This window comes from Schistocerca serialis, chromosome 3 (assembly GCF_023864345.2).
Source record: "Schistocerca serialis cubense isolate TAMUIC-IGC-003099 chromosome 3, iqSchSeri2.2, whole genome shotgun sequence".
NCBI classification, from domain to species: domain Eukaryota; kingdom Metazoa; phylum Arthropoda; class Insecta; order Orthoptera; family Acrididae; genus Schistocerca; species Schistocerca serialis.
The window spans coordinates 53,527,482-53,550,512 of NC_064640.1; positions in this window are offsets into that span (position 1 = coordinate 53,527,482).

A 23,031-nucleotide genomic window follows, 5' to 3' on the forward strand; every position below is an offset into this window, starting at 1 on the left:
AAAAACGTAATTTTCCGACAGTGAAGAATTTAAATAAATACAGTGATGTAATAGTTCACCTTCAGTGACTATGTACGATGACCTGATAACACTTTCCGTGTTCATATATAAATCTGGAAAGTTTTTAGTTTCAGAAAACCTCTGTGACTTTTCTATAATAATAATTTCAAGAATTCTGAGTAAATATGTGTATTGTGTGTTAGGGTGCGTGTGAATGAGAATACGTGCGTGATAGTATGTGGGACGTTCGGCGTTATTAAAAATCATTCATGTAATTCTCTACAGGAACTGGCAAGTGTTCCAACTCTGTAATGTGGGAACGAATCCACTAGTGGTTCCCCTACTAGTGAATGTCGGATGTCCAAGTATGTATGCTTATGTATAAGACAGCCAGAACATTCGCGATTTCATAATAAATTTCCAGATGTAGAGTAAAGCTTATAGTTCATTTTGTTTTGTTTATTTAATTAGAGAGTTTTGTGTTACTTAATTTGATGACGTCAATGAGCCTAGGGAAGTGGTTGGTGCTTGCTAGATTTTGGCGCGAGCCGCGCCCTAAAAGTGAGTTCTCATTGGTCGTAAGTGCTGACAACCAATGAGAAGCGAGACGGTTGGCCGCCTAGTGAGGAGATATAGTTTTGGGTGTGTGAGAGTGTGAGGAGAGTCGCGAGCTAGCTTTGATTGGAGGCGGTTGTGCTGGATGTGACTTTTCGCATTATGTGTAAGACGAAGTCTTGGGATGACTTCCGCGTTATGGTCCAGTGTTAATGGTATCTGGTAGTGACCAAAAACTGTTCATGAAAACTTTAGAGTGTTGTGATAATTCGTTTCGACGAAAATCGCGAGTGAACTTTGAATTATATAGCGTGGCGGTACTGAGTATATTCTTACTGAGTATTTTATGGCGAGCATAAACTTTTACTAAGGACAACCACTGAATATCGTGTGCAGAAGTAACTGGCTTATCATTGACTGTGTTACAAGTAATTTGTTTCGGAATTTGGGAAGGTAGAAGTTCTGGCTGTTTTAGGTATGGTGATAACTGTGAGCAGAAACTTTAGTAATTTTCTTAAATGTGAGCTGATGGTCTTGCTTAACGGCAATAAAGATCTCTTGAAGGTTTAAATTTGAGCTTCATGTTTAAAGTACGAGTGACATTCCCTTTCCGAATCATTTCTTTAAAGTACATAGACAATTTTCAGGAAATTTTACTTATAAGGGCCTCCGGCGTGTAGCTATGAGGTTACAGTTTCCTCAACACTGCTTTTCTGTGATCTCGTAAGTAGCTGCAGTCAGGAGTTTACGTGCGAAGATCTACCTCTGTAAAGAGGTAGATGAACAAAAAAAATTATAAAAGAAATTGCATTGCAGCAGCAACCTATAATCCGTCGCAATTGGAGCATCGCACGCACGTAAAAAAAAAAAAAATGCGTCGCATCGTTTCCTAACATAATGCCCTGCGCACGTCCTGATTTTGTTCCACTGCAAGCTATTATCCTTGTTATCCTTTTGTTAATGTTGATCTTATATTCTCTTTTTGAAGACAATGGCCATTTCGTTCAACTGAGTAGCGAAGTCCTTATCTGTCTATGCCAGAGTTACAATGTCATCGGCAAACTTCAAACTTTTACTTCTTCTCCGTTAACCTTAATTCCTTCTCCAACTTTTTCTGCGGTTTTCTTTACTGCTAGTTCGTTGTAGAGATTAAATAAAATCGAGGATAAGCTACAGACGTGCTTCATCACTGCTTCCTTTACATATACCTCAACTCTTATAACACCCGTGTGGTTTCTGTACAAGTTGCGCATAACCTTTCGTTTACTGTATTTTACCCTTGATACTGTTATAATTTCAAAGAGTTTATTCCAGTCGACGTTGTCGAACGCTTTCTGCAAATCTACAGAATCTATAAATCATAGGTTTGCTTTACTTAATCTTTCTTCTAAGAGAAGTCATAAGGTCAGAATTGCCTCGCATGTCCCTACATTCCTCTGGAATCTAAGCTGATCATCCCCTAGGTCATCTTCTACCAGTTTTTCCGTTCTTCTGTAAATAATTCGTCTGAGTCATTTGCTGCCATGATTTATTAATCTGAGAGTTCGGTAAAATTCACGTCTGCTCTCTAATACTGACTTCAGAGAGTCATTTTGTTCTGTTCATTGCATTTCTACTCCAGAAGACATGACTGAGCATCTTAATGACCCTGCATTTAATACTACTTTTTTCCCCTAATCGATGGGCTAAGTGAGGACCACATGGCGATTTCAGTTTCCTATTCGATGTTCTCTTCTTGTAATCGAGTACTCTTTCACCCTTTCTCAATTTTTTGTCTTCGTGTCTTCTGAGCATTTCAGAGGAGTTTATTTCACTCTCCTACCTTGGAGTACTGCTGTATTCAACACATTTTTCCTCAACACTTCTGTGTCAGCTTTTTTCGTCAGCTTTTCTGTTATCTTTCTCCTAAATCCTTCTTCATATCGTGGATTCAATTTGTTCTTGACATATTTTGAAACAAATATTTGGAGACCTTTATCGTCAATCTATTGTCATACGTTTAGTACAAATGACCAAAAGAAACAAGTCTTCTTTTCCGCATTAATTGTGACAAGTTTTCTATGAATTTAATCATTATTACGTATTTTCCAGTCTTCCGTAGTTTGTCGTGGGCCCAGTAGTGTCCTAGGACTGATCTTACTATTATTTATAATGTATCTAAATCACAATTTAACGCTAGACATTTGCTTGTAGATACACATTCCGGCCTCAGTTCTCTAGTGTAATGCTTCATTTTTAGAATTTCATACAAAAATCTTTAGGTATACCATACGCCGTTACCATTTCATGTTTTCTTTCCTCTGTAGCAGCTTGTTCCGAACCATTTCCTTGAACTACTTCACCAACAAACTGAAAATTTTGAAGCATTTCAATTTGGCTAATACCTTTTTTCAGAAATTTCGGCGCATTTTCGAAGTTTGTAAGAAAAGTTGTTATGCGGAAAGTCTGACGCCCATCCAATTGGCTATTTCTTTTAAAACATTTATTTCTCTTACAGCAGATGTCTCATTTTCACATACTACAGCAAAGTTCACATACTACAGCAAGACTGTTTATTCAAATGTTTTTGTTTCTTCTTCCCAACCTTGTTGGTCAAATTTTATGTAGATTCAGTTTTTCATTCCAAATTCCCTTTTTTTCTTCAGTAGCACAGCTGAAAGGAATTGCGGGTAGTCCACCATCGTGCCATACGCTTGCGTTTATTCGAAGGGCTAAGATATTTCTCCCACAAGTTTCAGTTTAGATACTGTGTAAGTTTGATACAGAAATAGCCAGTTTTTATGCAGATTCACATTTCATTTAGTTGAAGACTACTTTCGGATTACCTGAAGACATTTTCATATATTCCATGTAGACAAAATCTTATTTTCTGAAACATCGCGTAAACTGTTCCAAGATTATTCGAATTCTATACCCTTGGGGCGGGTGGACTTCTGTGGCCTGTTGTGCGGTTGTGAACCACTGAGGGCTACGGCATACCATAAAGGAAGAGTTCGGTGAGACGATTGTTTGTATTATTATGCCAATGCGTCTTCAGTATCTGTGAGGCAAAGACTGGTGGACAACGGCTTACTGGAATAGAGTGGCCTTCCCAAGGTCCCGAATTAAGCCCAGTACAATACCTTTGGGATGAGTTAAAATGTCGACTTTGCTCCAGATCCCAGCGCCCAACATGTCTACCTTCTCTGGATTCGTATCTTTGGGAATAATGGGCTGCCATTCAGACAGGCAAACAAGCACCGTCCGAACAAACCTTAAGGTCGCAACAGTACCGCCCGGCCGCCATATCATCCCCAGCCCTCAGGCGTCACCGAAAGCGGTTACGGGTGGACATGTGGTTGGCACACCACTCTTCTGGCCGTTAGTCGGCCTCACAAGAGCTTGTAAGTAGCCTATTTATATGTTTGTATGTTGGCAGCGCTATAGGCTGTATTAATATCACTGACAGCTCTCTAAGCCCTACGCAAGAGACTCTGTGGTTGGAAGGACTTGCAGTTAGCGGTTATCAGTTAGCGAGCGGACGGTTTTGACGTGTGTCCTTCATGGAGATTTAGTTTTGGTAAGATACGCATTATAAAAAGATGATTGATGTATTTGCTAATGTTTGGGTAGTGGAATTATTGACGATTATATAATTTTTGGAACTGGATGTCACATGACTAAGGTAAAGTCTGCGAAATACATTGTTTGCTCTTCAACAAAATCTTTCTTTTGCTTAACATATGCCTACTAGTAGTAGTTAGTTTTATTCAGTAGTAATTAGTTTTATTCAGTTGGCTGTAGTTGCTGCTTTCTGTAATTGCTGTAGTTCGTGCTATGAAGATTTTCTGTGAGGTAAGTGACTTATGAACTGTATTTGTTGTTGTTATGATTTCTTGTAATTCAGGGCCATTCTTTTGAGTAAGTTATTTGAAGTCATGTCGTCATTACAGAGAAGTCAGACTGCGATGGGCTTGTATATTGTGGGTAATAAATGAACTGGTTAAGTTTCAGTTCTCTTTGTCAGGGAAAATTCTGTAACTCAGTGTTTAATTAATAAAAATAGAGATAGTTTCACCCGGTGAACCTGCCAGGATACTTCACTGGAATCTTCTGATTTTCTTGTAGTTTGAATAATTAGTTCATGATTAGAAATTACTTATTGTTTACTGCCAGCACGTAATTCAATATATGGAATTTCCTTTGTAGTTGTAGTTTACTATTGTTGAATTGTATTGTAATGAGCAAAGCAGTTGTGGCTTTCATGTGGATTTGCACTAAATATTTCGCAGTCGCTTCTGCAACTAATTATATATTGACTATTTTCATTGCTATTTTAGTGTGTCTGCTTACTTTTGCTTTTCAGATCGTTTCTGAGTGTTATTGTGTGAAATAGTGTGATAATCATGGCGAGTGAAAAGCCTAAAAGTAGGCTGCAAAGCAAAGTGAGAAATGATAGTGATTCAAGACAATAATTTGGTAATAGTGCATAGGGAAATCGACCAGGCAGTAAATAACGCGATAGAAATTGAAACAATCAGTGAACAGGGAACTACTGTCGATCGATCAGTCGGTAACAGTTCGCCTCAGGAATGCGAAATGACAAAACAAAATCTTGAAAACACCGTAGATTCGGTTTTTGCGTAATTACACTTTTCTCAATTAAGTCAAAACACATTCTCTGCTTTTCAAATTACGAATATTGCCGGCGCAAACGCACTGACGAGAAACACAAAGGAACATGTTTCATTCACTAATGCTTTGTTATTGCAATTAATTCAAAAATTTGATCAAACAGAGAAATAAACACAGCAACAAATGGAACAAAATCAGGAACGAATACAGCAACAACTTCAGAAGTTAGACACAATGGAACAAAATCAGAAACAAACGCAGCAACAACTTCCAAAGTTAGACATAATTGACGAAATTAAACGAACACTAGAACAAACACGTACAGATTTAACTGCTGAGGTGCTCAAAATCGAATCGAAATATCAAAAAATTTATGTAGGTGTAAAAACATTAATTTGTGAGCATTTTCAGCCTATTTCTTCGCGACATCAAAACACAATCAGAATCATGAAGGAGCCATAAAAGAACTGCAGATTATTGTACATGAAAATCACAACACCTTGCAGGCTAAAGTTGACTCAGTTGCATCTACCGATACGGTCACGTAACTCGTAAAATATCAGGAAAACTTAAAGGACACAGTAGATACGATTACGACACAAATGGACACTCTAAAAACTTGGTTCACAAAAACACATGGAAGAAATCAGCACATTATCGGAAAAAGTAGCCGAACTTTCGGATCAGTTAACAAATTTATCTCTGAAGGTAGATGATGATTTGAATGATGCAGGACCGGTAGCCTTTACTGATACAGGGGAGTACGAAGAAATTAGGAAACTCAAACAAAGTCAGAAACAGATCAATAGGCAACACAAAACAGAAATGCGGGAAGTACAAGATCAGTTGGCACAGGTGATAGAGGAACTACATATTTCAGAGGATACTCGCGCTCCGACATGGGAAGAGGGAATTAGAAATACGGAGAAGTCACATCTACCTCTACATCTACATCTACATGATTACTCTGCAATTCACATTTAAGTGCTTGGCAGAGGGTTCATCGAACCACAATCATACTATCTCTCTACCATTCCACTCCCGAACAGCGCGCGGGAAAAACGAACACCTGAACCTTTCTGTTCGAGCTCTGATTTCTCTTATTTTATTTTGATGATCATTCCTGCCTATGTAGGTTGGGCTCAACAAAATATTTTCGCATTCGGAAGAGAAAGTGATAACACGTGGTATTTCAGTGAAAGGAGTTGGCAAGGTGCAACGAGACTTGAGATGGAACCACCGACACAACGCAAGAATGGCCGATATGCGATTCAGCGTCACGATGACTTTGACTATTAGCTCTTCATCACAATGTGTATATTTAAAACATTCAAGAATTCTAGTAATGATATACATTCACAAGCTTGGCTTCACCAGTTTTCTCATTGTTTTCCTCCTAACTGGTCATTAGAGCATAGATTAGAATTTATGTGAAGCTATTTAGAAAATGAACCAGCGGTAGGAATGCGACCGGTAATTCGCGACTGTCACAGTGAAGGAGATTGTTATCATGCCTTCTTTTCTGCATACTGGTCTCAGGCTACTCAAGATCGAGTAAAACACGATTTTATAATGATGAAGCATTTTGGGGAGTCTGAATTTTCCAGTCCTGTAAAATAATTTGAAGATATGTTACACAAGAATCAGTAATTGTCAAATCTGTACAACCCATCAGAACTTATTCGCATTTGATTAACTAAGTTGCCTGAACACTTAAAACACATTATTTTGGCAGGACGTTGTAAAGATGATATCGAAGCTTTTCAGGGACTTCTGCAAGAATTAAAATCGACACAGACAATCGCATGATGCGAAAACAGGAAAACGACAACAATTACAGGTCACATTCATCACAATCCCGTGACGACAGAAGTAATAACCGGACACGACAAGGCTACTGTTATAATGAAAATTGTGACCAAAAGAGATATCACCCATATGACAACCATTGGCAGAATAACAATAGTTACACAGCAAGATCACATTCCCGTAGTAATGACTATGACAGAGACAACCATAGAAAAAGACAATATGGGAACCAGAATAATTATTGTCAAGGGAGACAAAATAACGCGAGACGCAACAGTCCACCTCGTATTTACGATTCCAGGAGAAATTCTCCACCACTTAACCAACAAGAATAATTTTATAGAAATTACCGACAAGACGACAGACGCTATAGTCATGACAACAGACCTGAATTTTATTAGAACTGGCGTAATTCAAATAGGGCAGAGCCCTCTCGGCAAGCTGAAATTGTAGAAATTAGATCTCCAAATCCCAGTAACGACGCGCGACAGCAAAGAGATAACAGACAATGACTCGATCTGCAGGCAGCCATAAAATGTACTTAGGAAGCTGACGACGTAGCTGGAATGACTATCAATTACGTGAAAATGGAAGACATTAGGGACATTTTACTCCAGGAACATGACATGAAGCAGAACAATACCGCGTAGCCTGTAATTTACATCACTACAAATGACATAAAATTTACGGCAGTACTTGACTCCGGAAGTCCTATTTCGGTAACTAGTGAAACGGCTTTCAGTAAATGCAACAAATCTAACGATTGCCCCACACTTCCTTTACGTAAGATTAAATTACAAGTTGCAATTTTTGGGAAAAGTGTAGATGTATGCAATCAAACTAATTTAGGATTCTTTTGTCAAGCCACAGATTTATTATGAATTTTCTTATTGTTCCATTATTGACGATGGGGATTATATTACGACTAGATTTTTTTGAATGAGTATAAAGCAATTTTAAACTTTGACAACGCTGAAATAAGTTTAGAGAAAGAAGGTAAGTCAATAGCTATGAAATTTGAGGATTGGTTTTCAAACCATGACGAGGAAATCAATCGGCTTTACCTTTTGTCACATCACAGTTTGGAACTTTCGATGAAATTTAACACTAATTATCACTTTGCAAGTACTGACAGTGGAGAACCTACGGAACGTATTAAGGCACTAATTTTACGAGTTCACTTTTATAGGGAACAGACGACACAGTCTTTTTGTGTGTACATTTTTGCTTGTTAGTTGCACGATTACATCACGACTATAAGGTTCACATTCTTGGAATATATACTGCTGATGAGATTTTACTGCCACATTTTGGTTTACTTGAAAAAACATTTTTTATTTAAAGTGCTTTCTCAGAGGTCACAGATGATACAGTATTTGGTTTGTGTGACAGTTACACGATTATATTACGACACTACTTATGAGTGACACAATTTTCATTATTGCTTTTACGCTGTATCTGCTTTATGTCTGCACAGTCTCACATCAATACCTTACAGTACAGTACTTTCAAGGTCACGGCAGTGAATGTAATAACTACATTTATACGCATAGCACTTTACTTTTGTTTATGACAAGGCAAGTACATCGATTTTTGGAGAACTTTGCTTATGGACGACGATAACTACGACACTCGGCACATTTTTACCGTTAAGCAATGACAGTAATTTTCTTACAAGAAGAAGTATAGCTTAGCGCTACATGACACGCATTTGAGTGATTACCTTTTGTACTTGGAACATTTTTAGAAATATTTTGGAACTACCGTGATACAGAGAAGGTTTTCGGTGATACATTTCATTCAGTAGTTTTCATCTGTACGGTCTAAGGCGCTGCAGTCATGGACTGTGCGGCTGGTCCCGGCGGTGGTTCGAGACCTCCCTCGGGCACGGGTGTGTGTGTTTGTCCTTAGGGTAATTTAGGTAAAATAGTTTGTAAGCTTAGGGACTGATGACCTTAGCAGTTAAGTCCCATAAGATTTCACCCACATTTGAACAGTTATTAATCTGTAAGATCTGAGGTATAATTACATTCTCCCTCATGGGGGTACGCCTACTTTGTGTACCACGCGCGTGGCAAGCGCAAAGATAGCTAGCTAGTATGGTATTTGCTTATAAAGTTTTATACATCGGTACCATATTCCTCTAACAAAGAGTTACAGTAGGACCCCTCTAATCCGACCTTGGATGGTCCGTTACTCCGGTTAGTCCGACCATGCTCAGTCTCACGAGCCTGTGCCGACTTGTCACTGACTTGACGCCAGTCGGGCCATTTTTGCGGTGTGTTGCACTGTGCATATTGTTATACTGTACGTTATTGTACAGTTTTATCCTTTGTTGGGATTAAGAAACGTCGTTGTTTACTTTATTCCGTGTTCTCTACAGTACATATTACTGTAGATTCATTGTGTCTACAAAAAATGGTTCAAATGGCTCTGAGCACTATGGGACTTAGCTTCTGAGGTCATCAGTCCCTTAGAACTTAGAACTACTTAAACCTAACTAACCTAAGGACATCACACACATCCATGCCCGAGACAGGATTCGAACCTGCGACCGTAGCGGTCGCGCTGTTTCAGACTGTAGCGCCCAGAACCGCTTGGCCACTCCGGCTGGCTTGTGTGTAAACACGTAACTCTTTCACTAAATGAAAAATTAGCAGTGATACAAAGACTGGACGAAGGAGAATCGCTCCAAAAAATTGCAAAGGAACTGAATGTAGGTGTTACGACAATTAAGGATTGGAGGAAGAATCGGAAAGACATTAAATCGTATACAGTTACGATTGATGGTGAAAACACTCTGAAGAATCGCAAAATATTAAAAAAAGCCTAAACTTGAACTGCTTGATAATTCACTGTGGGTGTGGTTTTGTCAAGAAAGAAGGAAAGTAACTCCAATATCCGGTCCAATTCTCAAAGAAAAAGCGATAGTTTTGCACAAAAAACTGGAAGCCGAAAGTAAATTTGCTGCCAGTGAAGGCTGGATCGATCGTTGGAAAACTGGTCGTGGTATCCGATTTGTTTCTATTTCCGGTGAAAAGCTATCTGCCGATGCCGCAGCTAATAAGGAGTTTTCTGTTAAGTTTCAAGAAATTGTAGAAGAAAATGAACTGTTACCCTGCCATGTGTATAATATCGACGAAACAGGGCTGAACTTTAAAATGTTGCCAACAAAAACGGTCGCAGCTTCAAATGAATCTGTGGCAGGCACGAAACTTATAAAATATAGAATAACAGTCATTCCTTGTAGCAACGCAGATGGTACCCCCAAGCTCCCCTTGTTCGTCATTGGCAAATGACTACTTAAGGGCATTCAAAAATATAAACTTACCTCCCTTGCCGGTTTATTACCGCAATCAAAATTCTGCTTGGATGGAGTGCAACATTTATAAATCCTGGTTTTTCGACGAGTTTGTGCCATCGCTCGAAAAAGACTTGAAGCAAAAAAATCTGCCTGTTCGTGATCTACTGCTGTTGGATAACGCAGCATCACAACCATCTGAGGAAGATTTGGTGAAAGGGGACATAAAAACTCTCTTTCTGCCTCCTAATGTGACCTCACTCATTCAACCAATGGATCAGGGCGTTCTCCAATGGTTAAAAAGGCTATATCGCAGAAAGTATATCAGCTCAATCTTGGAAAAATCTGGTCATAACTTATTTGAGGTAATGAAATCCCTGAACAACAAATATGCTTTCGACACAATCGCTGCAGCATGGGATGAACTGAAACCTTACACACTGCGGAAATCGTGGCGTAAGCTTTGGGCACAAGTTATGACTGAAAATGAGCAGACCGAAGATGAGCAAAACAACCACGCACTGGAAATCGTTAAAGAGCTACAAACTCTGGAGCCGAACGTCCCTGCCAATGAAGTTCAAGAGTGGATCAACGAGTGTGACAAAGACTGTGACACTTTTGAAGAGCTCAATGGCGACCAGATTGTTGCCGCTGTTAGCCAGGAAACGGTGAATGAGGACTCGGACGGCAAGGACGAACCCTACCCGGATTTCACACAACGATACAAAAAACGCTTTTGACATCGCACTTCAATACATTGAGCGGATTCCAACATCAACTCCAATCGACGTTTTGTGGATTAAAAAATGGAGGGACATTGCAACTAAATCTAGACTAAAATCTGCCAAACAAAAATGTATCACTGACTTTTTTTCCAAGTAATTTGTTTTCGTTTTTACCGTAAAAACAATGCATACAGTATGATAATTTCTTAGTTTGTACATACAGTAGTTTATTTCTTTGTAAAAAATTTCTTTTTTATATACAGTGCTATAAAAATGTTTTAGTTTACAGTATATATCGTTTATACGTTATTAAGTACAACACAGTACTGTAATTTATTTGTCGTGTTTCCTTTTAAAACCAATACATATTATAGTGTGTGTAGGCGTTTTTTAGTTCATATATTGTTTGACACTGTGTAAAAAAACATCTTTTTATATTACTGTAGACGTCTTTTGATTATTAAATCGTTTAATTTTTTGTACTAAATGTCTTTTTATATTTTTTGCAATAAATATTAGATTTTCCGGGTAATCCGATCTTTTTTTCGTTCCGACCATTGTCACGGTCCCGGAGGTGATGGATTAGAGGGGTTCTACTGTACACAGCTGTCTGGTCATTTAACAGGGAGAAATAAACATTTTTTTTCTATGTCTCTGACATATGTCTAAGTAATTACATTGTTGGATTACTTCACCTTTATGAATTGTACGTTGTATGCATTTTGTGAACTGTTCACATTTACTTTAGAAACCATTGTGATACTTCGCGAGATTTGAGTGATGTTGTATGTGACCGTGACGTAATACTCTGCTGTGCTGGGCTGTGCGCTAGCTGCCTTGAAATATACCCATTGTTGTGTTGCCTTTCAACTTTACTGGTGCTGCTTCAGCCACTTTGAAGCTCACCGCCCTCCCACAAGCGCTTGCCTAGCTGTAGAAAAGAGTGGCCATTGACCTCGCTATTAACATTTCTTTGCAGACCACACCACAGACACGACATACAGTACACAACTACTTGTAAACATATGATTATACTTTGTAGTTTGAACTTCGTGCTACCTACTGTAATGCGTATGGGTTGATGAGAAATATTCTTATGTCTACACACCTGTTTATGACAAGTGTCTCTCTATGAGCTGAGAGAATGTCTACTGACTTATGAACTGCCACATGGCTGTTGAATGATGTTTTTATGTTTTGCTTTGTACGTCATTTCCTTATGTTATTTGATATTTTGTTTCTAGCTGCGCTGCAGCATTGGTTTTATAAAATAAAACCAATACATTTGCTAATGTGAACACTTTCTGTCAACAGATCCATTAAATCAAAATTTTATGATCCATATTCTTAAAAGAAAGCACTTGGAAAGGAAAGAAGAATAAGAAGGAGGAGGGACTAGTAACAGGAACTGCATACATAATTTTACTTTCAAGGACTTGGTGATTTTTTGGTAGAATAAGCTGTTGTAGTGTACCACTTTAGTGCTAAGATGTGACATAGAATCGTTGCATTTCACATGGGAGAGAGAATAGATATTGTTCCTTACGCTGGCGCTTTGCATAGTTTTGATGATCACACATGCTATTGTAAGCTTACACAAATATTTCCCTTATCTGCATTGCTGTCTTTACGGTAATATTTTTTCTGCTTGTGCTTTGGCATGTTGTAAGTTATTGCATTTGGTGCTGCTAAATGTCAGGCAATGTCCTACTGAATTTTACTTGGTGTTAATGTGATAAGCCAGTTTTACCACTGATTTATTTTTCTTGTTAGCTGCGTATTTCCTTATATTAGTTGTAAAGTTGCATTTGATTTGCTAATTTAGTAGAACACGGATTATTGACGTGACGGCGTGTCTAGTATGTTGGCTACCGTATGTGACGAGGTGGATAAATCATTTAATTAATTTGTGTTCTGCACCGATGTGAACTGCAGAGTGAGAATGAATAATACTGAGTGAACAGAAAACTACCCGCTATGCTTTTATGTGTGGATGAACTACGACAGTTGCCGCGGTTACAATGGATGCAAATGGAGTCGCTGTGAAACAGTGCTGATAAGCGATATCAGGCTTGAATTTTCGAGGAGGATGCTTTGATGTTAATAAACTAAAATTGTGTCGTATCAATCACTGAACGGATGCAACATAGTACGACACTGTAAAGAAAGATACACTCCGTTGACAAGTCAGGGTTATGTATTTCAAATTGTGCTCCTTGAGATGAGGTTCACAACGAAGCTACGAGGGCTCAGGGGTCCTAAAATTATCGGAAACACATGTGTAGCGAATCTGGAAACATCATTCCCAACGCAGACTGGCCAAACACGGCGTGTCCTCATTGCCAGCTACGAAGTTAGGTGCAGCGAAAGTGAAGACTTTTGGATAACATTGCTGAATGAAATCAGGCTCCCAGTTGAGAAAGTAGTTTAAAATCTGTTTTCATTTCACAATAAAATATTGTTTCTCTCGTAATACTACAATTTTGTCGATCTGTGACTTCACTGTCGCGTCAGCAAGGCGAATACATAACTGTAGCGTTGGTTCCTATCCCACATTACAATTTTATTGATTATTTGTGAAAGATTACTCAGAAATGCTCACGTTCATCCAGTGAATTAGCTGTGATTCGGAGGATCTGATTTCTCACATAATAAATAAATCTTTTTCGGAAGTAATCAAATTTTTCAAATTTCGATAGTATAAAGTGTGCACGAACCTATCATAAATTTGCGTTGTTCTGATTGGCCGAGAACTACAGCCCGCATGGTACTGTGATTTTACAGCTGCTCTACACGTGGTTTGGAGCTGGTTTTTTTTACAACATCGCGTAGGTAGGTAGGTAGGCTACATCACTGTATTTCTAACAACTGAGTACATTTCTGGGTGAATGCAAAAGAAATGGCTCTGAGCACTATGGGACTTAACATCTGAGGTCATCAGTACCCTAGAACTTAGAACTACTTAAACCTAACTAACCTAAGGACATCACACACATCCATGCCCGAGGCAGGATTCGAACCCGCGACCGTAGCAATCACGCGGTTCCAGACTCAAGCGCCTGGGTAAATGCATACTTATTATTCAACGATATTGGTACTATATATTTGAAGCAATTTTATTTAATGCTAGAGAATAATGTTCATTGCAGATTTTATCCTGTTTCTTGCATGTTTGAGTAAAAATAAAAGCCGACTATATGAATACAGATTTACTGCTTTTGAGATGCACAAAAAATTTAGTTACATTTTTTTTCCAGCTCAGAATTTCACACATGACATGAAGCATTGTTATCTAACACACTTAATTTCATTCGGTGTAATATAACGAGATTATGTCACCACTTGAATTCATCGTTATTTACAAAGTTTAAATTTAGGTCAACCATCACGTTATGTTGCGAAGTATTCAAGCAAGTCACAATATTCCGTATGTTCGTATTTCATTCACTAATCGACAGCCAATACTGCATCGTCGAAAAGTCCTCACTGAGACATATCCAGCTACATAGTTACTCTTTATATGGATTTCCGATCCACCCAGTTATTTTTGATAAACTCAGGGCATATCTGTCTAACGGAATGAGATTTCTCCCCATTCCAGAGACGTAAACAAAGCATCGTCGTCGCCAGCACCCGCAGACGGAGATCTGTCGATGAACACCAACGCTTCATTGTCGGGCCGCTTTCGCGTCGTTCACTTTCTTGATGATGACACCCACATCAAGAACTCTGGCTCCATTCGAGATGTTTCGATGGGACCCGCAACAACGAATTCTTTAACAATGATCAGCGCCGAACAACGTTATGCAGCCCCCCCACCTCCCAGTACCAGCCCGTCATCACTGAGCAGCTTGATAGTAGCGTGACGCCCAGTCTGCCCCAGCCACGCCGTGCTTGTGTTGCAGGTGCCACCGCTGTCCCCAGGGCGCGAAGCAGCAACCACTGACTGCTTGGGTTCCTGGCACCCAGTCGTTCCGCTGCAGTCACATGGTGCTAAACACGCAGTGAGGGCCAACCAGATCGAGACCGTCGTTCCTCACCCTGTAAGGTCAATGTTGAACAACCGGGACAGTCCCACTTGGCTAACCTGCCTACTCCAGGCCATCAGTAGTCTCTCCGCCATCCCACCGTCCTGCGTAGACAGCGCCGCCCGCCGCAAAGTAGAGGTAGCAGAAAGTTATACACAGCCATCTTTGAAGAACACCATCAACGGCGCTCTTGCCAGAGCGCTCGGGTTCAAGGATCACCTGCCACCTGCTGTGGGCCTGCTGCGGACACTCTGCTCTACCTTAGTTTATAGTTGTTAAAAAAGGGTTTCAGCAAAAAACAAAATGGCTGTCGATATCGTCTGTACTTTCACCCACTTCCGACAGTGAGCCCCACGCTTTCCTAAGAATATCCATTACATAATCTTGGAGTTACGGAAAGAGTGGGAAGTGTTACGTGCTCAGTCTATGTTCGTGCCTCGGGGAAAAAACTTGATTGTAAAATTGTGGCCCTTGGAATTTAGTGCCCTCTTACCTGGAAGAAATACACACTGTAGCTGGTGTGGCTAATACACGCTTGCACTGATGTGCCTGACTTGCTGGTATAAGATTCCAAACCTAGAAGTGGAACAAATACTAACAACCAACATTTGGCCAGGAAGGGGAGGGCAAGTGATGGCACAAAGTTACTGATCAGTAGCTTCTGAGCCAGTAACATGAAAAATATCAAAACGTTTCCGCAGTATGACACAGAGGCTGTCGATGATGGTGTTTTGTTTGTGGGGCGCTCAACTACACGGTCATCAGCGCCCATACAAAGTCTCAATTTTTACACAGTCCAATCTTGCCACTGTCTCGAATGATGATGATGATGAAATAATGAGGACAACACAAACACCCAGTACCCAGGCAGAGAAAAATCCCCAATCTAGCTGGGAACTGAGCCCAGGACCCTGTGATTCAGAGGCAGCAACGCTAGCCACTAGACCACGAGCTGCGGACGTCGATGGTGGTGGGGGCTATAAACTTAGCTCCTCCCTAGGGGCTAATCAATAGAAGACGGTTTTGTACCATCACTGTCGCTCGTCCTCTCTCTTCTCTCACCATCATACAACACAAGCATGACACCATACTATACACATACCAGTTACCTTCACCTACACTGAAGATGTAAATTTAAGACGCAACTCTTGCACACCACGAGCGAGGGACCCATTGTACGAGGAGTATGAAAATACTTTCCACTGAGGGGGCTGAACACATCCTTCGGGGCTGTGGGGAGGATTTACATAATTAAGTTTTACCGACTGTTTTTTGGTTTTTATTTTTTAATTTCAGTTTTCTAATTTATTGTGAGGGTTTTTTTTTTCTTTTTTTTTTTTTTGCATGGTTGGGCCTGCAGCATGAAACACGATGTAACATGACATTTTGAACTGAACCTGCCAAGTTAGCTGCTTATAGCTTTATTATATTTTGTACAATAGACGTGTTTCAACGGTACTGCGCACAGCCAGAAGGCGATGGAGAACTTGCTGTCCATAAGCTCCAGTCCACAACTCAGCTCCTCAGAATTCAGATACACACATCAAAAAAAGTTTCGCATCACCCCTGTTCCCAGAACTCCTCATGATAGACGTTGACTGTGGATATTGTATCACAGACACAGTCCTTTTGACTGTTCAGAGATGTCACTAAACTCGCCCAAAGATATAAACAACTATGCATGAGCAGCGCATATTGACTGTGGATATTGTATCACAGACACAGTCCTTTTGACTGTTTAGAGACGTCACTAAACTCGCCCAAAGATGTAAACAACCATGCATGAGCGGTGAATATTAGGCAGAGTCTGTCCGACAGCCGATCAGTTCTAGTCATTGCACCAGGAAGGAGGTATACGGCTAGTGTTGTCTGTAGTTCAATCACGCCTAGACGGTCAATACCGCGGTTTGATCGCGCCCGCGTGGACAGGAACTGTTGAAAACATATCTCGCTCAGGCCGCCCAAGGGCTACTGCTGCAGTGGATGACCGCTACCTACGGATTATGACTTGGAGGAACCCTGACAGCAATGCCACCATGTCGAATAATGCTTTTGTGCAGCCACAGGACGTCGTGTTACGACACAAACTGTGCACAATAGGCTGCATGGTGCACAACTTCACTCATGACGTCCATGCAGCGCGGTACAGATGGGCCCAACAAAATGTCGAATGGACCGCTCAGGATTGGCATCACATTCTCTTGACCGATGAGTATCTCATAGGCATTCAACCAGACAATCGTCAGAGACGTGTTTGGAGGCAACCCCGTCAGGGTGAACGTCTCAGACACACTGTCCAGCGTGTGCAACACGTTGGTGGTTCCCTGTTTTGGGGTGTCATTATGTGGGGCCGACGTACGCCACTGGTGTTCATGGAAGGCGCAGGAACGGCTGTACGATACATGAATGCGATCCTCTGACCCATGGTGCAACCATATCGGTAGCATATTGCTGAGGCATTCGTCTTCATGGACGACAATTCGCGCCCCCATCGTGCACATCTTGTAAATAACTTCCTTCAGGATAATGACATCGTTCGACTAGAATGGCCAGCATGAATCCTATCAAAGATGCCTGGGACAGATTGAAAAGGGCTGTTTATTGTCGACGTTACCCACCAACCACTCTGAGGGATCTACGCCGAATCGCCGTTGAGGAGTGGGACAATATGGACCAACAGTGTGTTGGTGAACTTGTGGATTCTATGCCACGTCGAATACAGACATGCATCATTGCAAGAGGACGTGCTACAGGGTATTAGAGGCACAGTTGTGTACAGCAATCTGGACCACCACCTCTGAAGGTCTCGCCATATAGTGGTACAAGATGCAAAGTGTGAATTTCATGAGCAATAAAAAGGGCCGAAATGATGTTTATGTTGATCTCTGTTCCAATTACCTGTACCGGTTCCGGAACTCTCGGAACGAAGGTGATGCCGAACTTTTTTTGATGTGTGTGATATATAGTACCTCACGAAGTATAATTCAGAGGAGTTATTAACTATAACCATAAACGAATATCCACACTGATCAGTATATTCAAGAAAAGTTCACATGCACAATTAACATTTTTTTAATTGATTAAAAATTCCATACCTTAAAAAGCACTCGATACAGTTCAGAGACGACTTCTACTCGAAGTTCCAAGTAGTGCTAAATATCACTCTTTTTTATTTTTCTATATTTTATTTACTTATTTTGCCGAAAAAAGAGTAAGTAAACAAAATACACTCCTGGAAATTGAAATAAGAACACCGTGAATACATTGACCCAGGAAGGGGAAACTTTATTGACACATTCCTGGGGTCAGATACATCACATGATCACACTGACAGACCCACAGGCACATAGACACAGGCAACAGAGCATGCACAATGTCGGCACTAGTACAGTGTATATCCACCTTTCGCAGCAATGCAGGCTGCTATTCTCCCATGGAGACGATCGTAGAGATGCTGGATGTAGTCCCGTGGAACGGCTTGCCATGCCATTTCCACCTGGCGCCTCAGTTGGACCAGCGTTTGTGCTGGACGTGCAGACCGCGTGAGACGACGCTTCATCCAGTCCCAAACATGCTCAATGGGGGACAGATCCGGAGATCTTGCTGGCCAGGGTAGTTGACTTACACCTTCTAGAGCACGTTGGGTGGCACGGGATACATGCGGACGTGCATTGTCCTGTTGGAACAGCAAGTTCCCTTGCCGGTCTAGGAATGGTAGAACGATGGGTTCGATGACGGTTTGGATGTACTGTGCACTATTCAGTGTCCCCTCGACGATCACCAGTGGTGTACGGCCAGTGTAGGAGATCGCTCCCAACACCATGATGCCGGGTGTTGGCCCTGTGTGCCTCGGTCGTATGCAGTCCTGATTGTGGCGCTCACCTGCACGGCGCCAAACACGCATACGACCATCATTGGCACCAAGGCAGAAGCGACTCTCATCGCTGAAGACGACACGTCTCCATTCGTCCCTCCATTCACGCCTGTCGCGACACCACTGGAGGCGGGCTGCACGATGTTGGGGCGTGAGCGGAAGACGGCCTAACGGTGTGCGGGACCGTAGCCCAGCTTCATGGAGACGGTTGCGAATGGTCCTCGCTGATACCCCAGGAGCAACAGTGTCCCTAATTTGCTGGAAAGTGGCGGTGCGGTCCCCTACGGCACTGCGTAGGATCCTACGGTCTTGGCGTGCATCCGTGCGTCGCTGCGGTCCGGTCCCAGGTCGACGGGCACGTGCACCTTCCGCCGACCACTGGCGACAACATCGATGTACTGTGGAGACCTCACGCCCCACGTGTTGAGCAATTCGGCGGTACGTCCACCCGGCCTCCCGCATGCCCACTATACGCCCTCGCTCAAAGTCCGTCAACTGCACATACGGTTCACGTCCACGCTGTCGTGGCATGCTACCAGTGTTAAAGACTGCGATGGAGCTCCGTATGCCACGGCAAACTGGCTGACACTGACGGCGGCGGTGCACAAATGCTGCGCAGCTAGCGCCATTCGACGGCCAACACCGCGGTTCCTGGTGTGTCCGCTGTGCCGTGCGTGTGATCATTGCTTGTACAGCCCTCTCGCAGTGTCCGGAGCAAGTATGGTGGGTCTGACACACCGGTGTCAATGTGTTCTTTTTTCCATTTCCAGGAGTGTATATTGCTTTGTAGTAGCATAAACACAGCAGAAAAGCTATCCTCCCGGTGGAATCAACATGAGACATTACACTCGAACAGGGCGAACAGAAGTCTTTATTAACAAAGTCTTGGAGAAAATAATAACAATAATACTTAAGTAAGCTAAGAGGTGTGAGGCCACAGAAAAAAGGAGAAAAAGGTGCGGGGGTATGATACGAGTTGCAGGCATCTGCTTGGCAGATGGTGCATGGAGGCAAAGTGAGTAGGGGTCAACATGCAAGGCTAGGCCACGGTGTCCCAAACACTACTACTGGGAAGAAGTGCCTGAAAGTAGGGCTGAAGCCAAGGCGGAGGGGACAGTAGGGTTGGGGGAATGACCAGCGTGCTCTGGTATAATGCATAAGGGAAAGGGGTGCATGTCCATAAGCCTACCCCACTGTGGGTCACAAAATAGAAATGTAGTGCGGACAGTCTCAGATGTCAGCAGGGGGGCAGGAGTGTCGCCCACATGTGGCACCACCCAGCTAAATGGGGCGGATGTAAAGATCGCTTGTAGGTAATTCGTGAAGAAGGCGCGGTAGTGCGGTCGGTGCTCAACTGCACTGTGGGCGGTTTGTAAGTACCGCCAGAAGTCAAGGCATGATTTGTCGCCATCATTATACATGTAGGTGATCGTCCATCACTTGTCCCATACAATCGCATCAATTTTGGTGGGGGGAAAGTAAGTATCCTCAGGGTGGGTCAATCGAATCTGGTGGAATGTTGAGGTAACAGGCAATGAACTGTGGAACCAGTTTCCAGATGTCACTGGTGGAAACACAAGTCAGTTGGTGGGCATCACCATCCATGAGGTGGAAAATTGAACAAAGCACAGACTCCGTTAGTGCGATGGCGTGAATACGTTGATTTGTGGCGAATTTGCCACATGCAATGTGGTACCATGTTGCCCGGACATAGGAGGAAAGGAAACGCTGGTGGATATGACGCCAAACTGTGGGCTACCATGTTGATGGATGTTTGATTGCGATGTTGTTGTTGCAAATGTAACGTTCCGTATGTTGATATCAAATCAAGCACCGTTTGTGTTTCACTCAGTGAGTGGACCAAGAGGAAGAGGTCGTCCACTCACACGATGCATCGAAAACTGTGCTGTCGCAAAGTGAGACCAAAAAGGTGGCTTGTCAGACTCCCGATCAGTTGCTACATGTAGGGTCGAAAGTGGGCAACCTTGCCTTATGGAACACTGGATCGTCACTGGTTCCACCACATGGCCATTGACCCGAATCAGCGATTTAGCGGTGTCGTAAAGGCGCCAGACGACATCGATAAGGGCGGGTGGAAAACACATTTGCCTCATTACTGAGAAAAGAAAAGGATGCCACACCTTGTGGAATGCGCTGCCAAAATCAATGTCACCACCACAGCATGGAGTCGGCATGCCACTCCCAATGAAGTTAAATCACGACATTCTCTTATGGCCATATTTATTCGAACTAAGACACCCAGAGTTATTTCTTCTGCAGATAGAATGCTAGGCAGGAACTTGCGGCATCATGTAAGTGTTGGGACAAAGCGTTTTCTGGGGCACTCTGCATCGTTGCCAGATGTATCAAAGATGGCGGCGATGACGTCATCTAAGATGGTGGCATATAGATTTGGAAACAGCATATGTTGTCATCAAAGATGGCGACCATAACGTCATTCAGGATGGCTGATTTTGGCGGGAAGTTTCAGTTCTGGCTGGAAGATAGTTCAACTGGGCTACCTCCACTAACCTAATACCTCACCCCTGAAAATGGCTTCAGTTAAATTCCATCAGGATAATGCAGCACACCTCCACTAACCTAAGAAAATGACAGTAAGATAGGTCACTTGGAATACCTCTACTAACCTAAGTCATCTGACCGCCACCTCATTCTATAAACTGATAGAAGTTTGAATTTTGGTGAGAAGATCGGTCATTCGGGCTATCTCTACTAACCCAAGAAAATGGCGAGAAAGAAAGGGCACTAGGGTACCTCCACTAACCTAAGTCATCCGACTGCCACCTCTTCCTAGGAAATGGCGTGGGGGAGGACTCAGCCTGTGCTAGACATAAGTCTTTATTATTTTGCATGCACCAGTCTTCATTTAATCAATTTTATGCAGTACCAACATCCAGTATGTACACCACAGGTCCAGACTACAACTCACCTAGTACACAGTACTGCCACCAGAGGGCGCTGTCGTCCATTCCATGATGTAATCCAAGATGGCTGCTGTGATGTCAGCTGCTGATGCAAGTACTGTTATCCAAGATGGCGGGAAACAGTGTCTTCACCACTGGGTCTGGACCTAGTACACAGTACCACCACTGGAGAGCACTGTCGTCTGTTCTGTAATGTAATCCAAGATGTTGGGGGGAAATGGTGGTAAACAGTGTGGTTGCTATTGGGTCTGGAGTCATAATACACATTACTGCCACCAGAGGGTGCTGTCATACGTTGCTTGACATAACCCAAGATAGCAGTCTCCGGTGGGGGAAAATGGTGGGAAAACGAAACTGATTGTGCTGGACATAAGCCGTTATTTTGCAGGCAGTGACTCCATCATGAGATCTAGACTGTAGCTGACCTAGTACACAGTATAGCCACCAGAGGGTGCTGTCATCCCTCTTGTGTCATAATCCAAGATGGTGGTCTGGAAGAGGAAATGGTGCAAAAATAACACAGCCTCCACCACGTTGCTGGAGAGAGTAATAAAGGAGTGTACTTTATTTGTTTTGGAAAAATGTATTGAGGATGGATTTTGAGAGATAGTATATTTACCACACTGATACATGACACACACTCTGACATGCATTGGGTCATGCTACACAGCCCACAGATCTGTAAACAACTCCTAAATAACGCTCTGCAGACACGCAAACATCTCCTAAATTATGGAAATAATTTCAGTACAGACATGCAGACCCCTCCTAAATAATGCAGCACACTGATGTGCAGACAAAAAATCAACTTGTGAACTGTCCAAATAACACATTGTGTAACCCACAGACCCATTCACAAAATAATGCAACAAACATGGAAACAACGTACACAGACACTGCCTGCGCCCCCTGTCCATTGGACCACACAGGAGGCTATCGCACATGCTCCCAGAAGTCGAGATGCACTGACACACCCCACGAAGTGACGAACAAATGCTCATTTGGGTCCCGCACAGATGGGGTGGCAACAACCGTTTCATACTTGCTACCTGAGAAATTCCTCTCGAAATACATGTTCACCTAGGAACTATTGCTGATGCGACTGGACAGGAGTGAAGACCTATTTTCAGAGTGCACCACTGCTGCCGCGAGTCAGCACGAGACATCACTCTCACTCCAC